Source organism: Peromyscus leucopus, unplaced genomic scaffold (genome assembly GCF_004664715.2).
Source record: "Peromyscus leucopus breed LL Stock unplaced genomic scaffold, UCI_PerLeu_2.1 scaffold_440, whole genome shotgun sequence".
Classification (NCBI taxonomy): Eukaryota; Metazoa; Chordata; class Mammalia; order Rodentia; family Cricetidae; genus Peromyscus; species Peromyscus leucopus.
Window position 1 is genome coordinate 251581 of NW_023505333.1, and position 8520 is coordinate 260100.

Consider the following 8520-nt stretch of genomic DNA (forward strand, 5'->3'; position numbering starts at 1 on the left):
ATATAATGCTTAGATTTATAAATTAAATTTATTGAAGTGGTCATTCATTTTCAAGAGAAATATTTTTCCCACTAAGAACGTAGCAATAACATTGACTTAGCTTTTGAAAACTGTTTGCTTCATTAATACAGAAAGCAGTTATTTAGTTGCATATGGATCCACTGCTGGAAACGACTTCCTTAGTTTCCCAGTGACCTCCCTTATGACTGGAATAGAGTGTCACCTGAGGTATTCACTCTTGCTGCTTTTTGGAGGGACAATTAGGATGTTTAGCTCCCTCTGGGAATCTCTTAAAATTTGGCTCAGCGTTGGGTACTCATGCATTTTTAAACTAGAATACACTGGTGTTTTAGACAATTTGATTTAAGTATCATTTTCAAATATTCTTTGTTTTTATATATTTACTTTCAAGTAAGTAGCTCACCCATTTGTTCTGGGGATAATGTGGCTCCTTTTATTTCATGGTTATGAAATACTGTCTAAAGTTAGTTCCTGGAATCAGAACACAGGGATTCACTCTCTCCTAACCATATCTACTTTTATATGTGGTTACATGTGCCATTCATGGATCGTGATTTCTCAAAGCTTAAATGGTTGTTAAGACTAGTTTTTCTCATTCTTGTGTTCAAGCAGTACGTTTTACTGTGTTAGTGTGGCCTTGGTCAAAAGCATTTGATATGCAAGTATACAAGCACTTCAGTTAACCTTCAGTGAAGCAGTAAAAGGAGTATTCTTTGATAAATCTTTCTCAAGACCACATCTTGATCCACTTTGCATTTGAACATTGTGAAATAATCAAAGGTTATTAGTTTTAAATTCACAATTTTAGGTCCTACACTTAATAAAAGTCACTGATTCATATTGCTGAGAATTGTTTTTCAAAGCAATTTTGTTCTTGTGTAATGACTACTAACTATGTTATGTGTTTTTAGTCAGAAGTGAATAATTAAGTTTCTGTGTTAAAAGTGTTTGTAATTAATTTCTCATTAGGTTTGTATTGCCATGATACTAATGCACATTTTATGTACAGAAATTAATTATGCCCAATTTCTCAATTGTAAACAAGTGTGTGACATGGTAACTTCTTGACAATTTAATACCACCTTTAATCATTCCGTTTGAGAAGCTTTCAGTGATGATAAAAATCCAGGTAGCTGATGAACCCCTTACTTCTGTGACTTCCTTCAACTTGTGTCTAGGGCTCTTGAGTGTGTGTATGATAAAGAATAAAATTATTGGCAAAATGTGGTGTAAAGAAAACAACTTCTCAAAGTGTTATTGATGACATGTATCTTAAGTTGTGATTGTCTAAGGCTTTACTTTTATAATTTTGTTTCATGAGATATATTGTCTTAGTCCATATCTTAAACTTACGGGCTTACTTCGAAAGGCACCTTTGTATTTCTGTATATTTGAGTGTTTATTTAGTTACAGAGTTGTAAATTACTATTCACTCTGCTTTTTCAGTTTTGATCATCTAAAAAAACTGGCTTGTGCTGTGCAGTCCATGTAGCATGGGCTCCAGAGTGCTTGTTCCTGGGGGGTGGGGGGGAGCGGGGGCTGGAGATTCCCTTGTGGTCCTTTGGCTGCTTTCGGCAGGGCTCTTCTCTCCCTTGGAGTGGGAGTGCGGGGAGGAAGCCCCTGCAGGAGTGTTTTCGAGGAGCTGACTGTACTAACTCAGAAGCCTGGCTATCAGTGTGCTGCTGCTGTGTGTGACCCTGCTGCAGAAGCCACGTGGATGGAGTGCTAGCTTGAGTTTTCTCTCTACAAATGGCCCCCTTGCACTTGCACAGCCCCATCCAGACATGTAAGATAAACTTTTCTGTGTTTGGACCCTGATTGGCTTGTATTTATCCTTAGTTGTTCTGACTATACTGTTTCCTCAGCCCTTTTCATATTGGCAACTTTGAAGAACCGCAGAAGCAGATAGAGGCACAGCCCTGCTCTTGACCTCATTGCTGAGCAGTGCCTCATGGGGGTTGATATTCACAGCCTCTATAAAATGTAAAACAAGCTGTTTGTGGAGAGAGCTGTGGAATTTCCTTTTGTCATGATGTATATTGGAACACTGAACAAGGAATTCAGTGACTATGTTCATGGCATTGGGTGGTAGGACCAGCATGCCATATTTTTCTTATATTTGCTGAAGTAAACTTGTCATACCCTGGGGTATTTACCAGCTAGATTGAGGACTACTTGGACCTAGCAGGGTGGTCTTTGGCTCTATTTGACACTTCATTGCTGAGTCCAACATGTGGCATCCATTATTTCAAATCACATCACTTACTGATGTTAGTCCCATGACTAATGTGGAGGAGCCTCGGGTGTTTCCATTGTGTGCTAAAAACACCGAAGTTTCTTCTTTTCAAAATAGAAATAATAATGAAAATTTTTTTACCCCCCCCCCCCCCCCCCCCCCAGATAAATGGCATTTTGAACTTTTCTCAGTGACTTGGCAATGCTAACAACACAGGTCCTCAGGTGGTCTCCTCACTCGCTCACCAGTGTGCTTGAGTCCACTTTCGTTGCCTCTGTCTGCCTTTTCACCCATCTTACTGAGCTGGTGAGGTCACTGCTGTCTTCACTGGCAGATTTCTTGAGTAGTGTCATTCCAGGTCTTAAGAAGGAAACAGGTGCAGAGTCTGCACTCATTTCTCCAAGACAGAAGTTGGCCAGTCCTATCTACAGATCCATAGAGATCCCTCAGAACTCTGGTTTGCGTTATCCAAATTGGGAAGTGTTCTCTGTAGGAAGGGGAAGGTGAGAATCTGAGACGCACACTGATCAGTCTCTTCAGGGACAGTGGGAATGATCAGGTGACCTCGGTGGGAAGGACAGGTACCTGTAGTCTGAAGGAGCTACTTGGATGTCTTAATAGAGCCAGCCTTCTAAAGTCCTGTTTTCTGCATGTGGTAAAATCATGCATCCAACTGTTGGCTTAATCGTTGCCACATTTTAATGTCATAGCAGACATTACATTTTGAGAATGTCTTTGTAGTAATGCCTCTGTGGCAGTTGCCAAAAGAGGGTAAATTGGGCAGGTTCTAAGTGAAGAACGTAAGCCTTTTTTTTTTTTTTTTCTTTCAAATTTCTGTTCAAGAATTCCCAATTATTAGTTGGGTTAATGACAGTCACCTTAAACAACAGACACAGACTAATGACTGGGGTGGGAGGTGGGGGGGGGATGTGGACCACTTTTTGTTTTGTTTTGTTTTACATTCTCTTAATGTTTCCATTTGACTTCCTTAAATGACATAAAGATGACTAAGAGTAGCAAGAGGTTTTCTTTCCTGCTCTGATAGAATTTTCTCAACAGTGCTTGGAAAGTGTTTACACTGTAGTAAATGGCATTGTTGTCAAAGCTTTTTTATTGTTTCATAGAATTCTCTTTGTCCCTGGGGCACTGACCTTGGTAGTAAAAAGAGAAAAGCCTGTGTGTTTGTTGATGTTCACACTGAGCCCACAGCAGCCTGAGGCAGTACACGCCAGAGTCCTGGAACTGCTGATCTGCGCCTTGTTGCTTACCTCTACTTCCTATACTAGTGTGTAAGCATCATTCACGCCCCTCCTGCCTTCTCTAGGCTCAAGCCCTTCATAGTTAAGTCCTCCCCAGCCAGAGTCTCTCCCCGTCATTCTCCCCATAGCTCAGCTCCCTACAATACCTCCCCATCTTCCTCCAAACACTTCAAACTAGAACTTTTCTTTTCCTTTCTAGCCATCTTGCCATTCTTTCTTCCTCAGGAACCAACATCTTTGCTGTGATAGTTGTCCTAATCTTTTCATCTAAAAAAAATCCCTCGAAGTCACCTTGTGTGTGTGTGTGTGTGTGTTCTCATTTAAATGGATGCCCTTGGATGTTCTTTTTTTGAGGCCTTTACCAGATCTAAAGTTTGAAGTGTAGTGCTTAAGTTAACTCTGGATTTACTCTGGCATTTCATCAGCTCATTTGGGCTCGGGGGTAGATTGTCTTGTCGTCTCCCCTGCCCCCTTACATTTTAGTGGGAGCCTGTGCTGCCATGGAAACAGTATGCAGCATTGGAAGAGGGCATCTACAGTCCTAGACTACAGATGCTATCGTCCTTTTATACATTAGAAAGTGTTCACGTACTTAAAGGTTAGTGTTACAGAAGTAGGTTTAGTATTTATTCTGAATTAACTAAACTTGTTAAGAAGTGCTCCTTGGCAGTATTTGTTGTAGTGGTACACTGTTATTTATATGTTTAAAAGAATCTAGTTCTGCCTTTGGAAAGTAACTGTTCTCTGCTGCTGCTATCAGTCAGGTCTCCAGTGTGTGACAGCCACAGCCACAGACAGCAGTTAGCTAATCACCCTCCCTCCTCCCTCCTCCCTCCCTCCCTCCCTCCCTCCCTCCCTCCTCCCTCCCTCCCTCCCCCATTCCTCTCTCCCTCCCTCCATTCATCCTTTTTCTCCTGATTGAAGCCAATGGCATGGTATCCTCAGATCTCCCCTCTCCAGAACAATGACCATTCTCAGCTGGACTATCTTATTTGATGGACACAGCTGACTACAAGCAGAGAAAGGGGAGGAAGTTAAGAATGGAGGGAGTGAACAACAAAACCAACATAAGAACGCCTCATTCCATACACGGAGTGGTTGGAGTTTGGGGAAACAGGATGGATACTGTAGTGTTTAGTATGGGTAAACCGCATGGTTTAGGGGCTTCTGCTTGATACTTCCTGACTTAGCTGTTGGGTAATCAGTTGTAAAACCCCCCCCTCCCATGGTAAGAACTGTGTCTCCTACTTGATACACCACTTTAGAAAGCTTGCCAACATGTGTATATAAAATAACATTTTTGTGAGTGGGAAATAGAAAAGGAAAATCAATTGAGATGTAAGTACATTCCTGTTGGAAGAGAGTATGCTGAAAGCATATAGTATTGATGTTTGTTACAGGGTGAAAAGGAAACCCATTATCATAACTGGTTTCCCAAGAGTGAAAGTAAAAAATGGTTGGGAAGATTTTAGAGTAACAAGTTAATAGGACTCACATAATAATGTATTGTTTGCTTATGTAACTTTAAAACATTAAATTTGAAATGATAGAGAAAAACAATGCTTGTTCAATAAAATTGTACCAGAATAGCTGTTGTGGATAGCAGTGGTGATGCCATGGGGAATGGATCATCTGTGCCTTGAGAAGTCTTCTGCCTGCAGAGAGAGCCATGGCATTGGCAAAGCAAAGAGTCTCAACCTGTGCAGTTAGGATGCTATCTGGTCCATAGGTTAGTTATAATTCCTTCTCTTAAGACTGTTTTTATGGCTGATGTTTGTTTACTGTCCTCTGAATGGTAGATGTAAGTACTTTAATTTGTATCATAGAAACATCAGTTTAAAACTAATTTATAGGTACTGATTTTTTAATTTCCTCAACATTTTGTCTTCCTAACCTCTTTCTATCTTGTAAATACCAACAGAAAGAACCTGGTGGTTAGCCAAGAGGAAAACTAAGGCTAAAGTATTATTTTCTGTTTTTTTTCAACCAGCCGCTAGTGAATCAACTTCATGCTTGATGGAAATGCAGCACAGTTAATAATACCGCTTTTTGATTTGGGCATTCTGTGTTTATGACAGCTTTTTGAAGACTAAATTGAAGACTTTGTCTTTTATCTAGCTAGCCAGCAATTGTAATTAATTTCCTTTTCATGTATCAGATCTTTCTAATAGCTGTAGATTAAGAGTTTATCAAAAATAGCTGACTACATTTGTTGGAATGCGCCTATTAAATTTATATATGCACATTTTACCTTGCTTCCTAAATCTTTCATGGTCTGAATTTTTGAAATTAATGTACAATGATGAATCCATCAGCGATTGATTTAATTTCTTCTTAGGCTATGAGGATACTGTCCTAAAACACAATAAAAGATAGTGTGATCTAATACTAAAAGTTAGGTTTATAACATAGAGCACTGAGTTACTGGTGTAGAATTTGCTGTGTTTGGTATTCTAATGCATTAAAATTGCTATCTTTGTGTACTATTGTAATGTAGACTAACACTGCATCATTACTGCCTGTATATCCTCACTTGTAAACCCTGATGTTCTTTAAGAAGAAAGGGCATGGAAGACATGCATGGTTTTTTGTTTTTTGTTTTTTTAATATTTGGACAGTTTCTGCGTGCAATGCTTGGCATACTTGTAAACTTTTGGCGTGTTTAAGTCATTGATATATAAGACTTTTGCTATGGGATATGCAGGATTTTAAATTTACGTTTTCAAATGAGGATGAGGATGAGAAATTTTAGCTTTGAGCCCATATCTCACCAAAATAACTCCCAAGAAGAAAATAATTTTTATCATTTTATTCTCATGTAAGCAATGTTAAACTAAATTGCCAGTAAATTATAATTTTACCTCTCCTGATCTCTCAAGACAATTTAAGCATTAAAGGTTTAATTTTTAAAAAATGCAGTACAGAGTAAGGCCTGATAGCAGTGTGCGGGCCTTTTCTTTTGGCTGTGAAGTGAGATGCAGACGGCCAGGTGGTTCTGTATGAATTTCAAGCTGTATTTTTACAGAGTCAATGAAATTTTGTTAATGGAAACTCCAGATAGACTTGTCTTTTGTGTGCACCACACATCCAGAGTTCACCTTGAATGCCTTTTGTATTATATGAATTTTAGATAAATTTGTTAGGGCAGATATCTTTCACATTTTAATATTTAGATCTTTCATTTTATTTGTGACTGCTTAAATGCTGCGTATATAGCAAGAACCTTGTATAATTTCCTGATGAAAGCAGCATTGAAATGTGAGCTTTGGTAACTGCTCAGTTAAACTTTAAAAAGTATTGTGAAAGCAGTATTTTTTTTTTTTTTTTTTTTGATTTTTCGAGACAGGGTTTCTCTGTGTAGCTTTGAGGCCTTTCTGAGATTCACTTGGTAGCCAGGCTGGCTCGAACTCACAGAGATCCGCCTGGCTCTGCCTCCCAGAGTGCGGGGATTAAAGGCGTGCACCACCACCACTCTGCTGTGAAAAGCAGGATTTAATGTGAGATTTGGAAGTCCTGTACTTCCTGTTTTACTTCACTTTCCCCATAAGTGCTGGAGGACATGTACATTGGCTTGTAGGTCTTCCGTATATTAACAGGAAGATGTACTTAAAGGAATACTGATTACGTGAAGTTGACTGTAAACATAAAAATATTCAGTTTCCAGTATAAATGTTACAGATAACAAATTTGAAAATGTATACATGTTGATTTTTTTTTTTTTGCTGCAAGAATCAAATGATATTTAATTTATTTGTGCACCTTTTTTTCCCTTCAAGGCCCATAAACTTAACTGTTAAGGACATAACACTTTGTTTCAAGCTGAAAATTGTAATTATCTTTGTATAAAAACAAGTTTCTCAGCACTTTGTCCCTTTACTTGTGACAGTCTAGTTAGGAGTTTCTCTCCACTGCCCTTACGGATGGTTCCCTTTGTTCATATTGCATGCCAGCCTGTGTTGACACAAGTCAAACTAGATTTTAGACTGGAAAGATAAGATGAGATATTCCCAGGATTTCTTTCATAGCTACTATTTTATAGAGGTTTATGTACCTTTTTAGACAATGTTTGAGCTAGTAAACTAACTTCTGAATGAGAGCTTTCCAGTGAGTCGGGACAAGACAGTACTTTACCTCTAAGGTGCCCTTGGAGGATTTCGGTGGTATCAGTAAACATTTTTTCCTTTGATTGGGAAACCTGAAAGCTAAAGAATCCAGCAAAGAAGAGCTTAAGAAGGAGAGAGAGAAGGCTGTGCCTGGCAAGAGTGAAGAGAGGAACAGGGGGAGGAAGAAGGAGGATGAACGGAAGGGGAAGAAGGGTGACCAGATACATCCCGGAAAGCATCTCCTAGAGGTAAGAAAGACAGAGAAAAGGAGAAAAGCCAGCCCAGACAGAAGTGCTAAATCCAAGAAAACTGGAAAAAAGCAACAGAGACAGAGACGAAGGCAGTTCCTAGTAAAGTGTCTTCCAGAGACAAAGGCGACCGGAAGGGAAGAAGCCTTCCGGCTTGCTCATAGTGGCAAAGGAAAGTAACCAGAAGAGAAAGAACTGAAAGAAAGAATGCATCCCCACCCAAACAGTGGTGATGGTCTTGACTCGGGTTTGCTGCTACAGGGCAGAGAAGATTTGGGATTTCTCTGATTGGGGAGGACGATACATATTAGTTTTATGTGTTTATTGGTGCTCAATAAGTAACTTCTGTGAAACAAATATTCTTTGTCATGCGTCTAAGTTAAAAAAGAAATGAAAATTTGCGAATGTTATAAAATGTAAGAACTTCTGTTTTTATTGCTATATTGACCATGTATTCAGATTAAATATGTGTATAATGTGAATTGTAATGGTTTTATTAATATATTAAGAACTCCCATTGGAGTGAGTAAGACTCGGAAGGTTTGAGCAGGGTTTCTGTGCAGGAGGTCCTGAGTTAGGTAGGGCTTCCTGCCCTACCCCTTCTGCCTGCCGGAAGCTCTTTCCGACTCCAGCTTCCCGTGGCAGCCCAGGCT

The 8520-nt window shown here is 39.4% G+C and overlaps 1 pseudogene; it reads left to right on the plus strand.

The window, feature by feature from the left end:
- The window catches only part of LOC114699442, a 59657-nt pseudogene extending 51591 nt beyond the window's left edge, over window positions 1-8066 (plus strand).
- The last annotated feature ends 454 nt before the right edge of the window (window positions 8067-8520 follow it).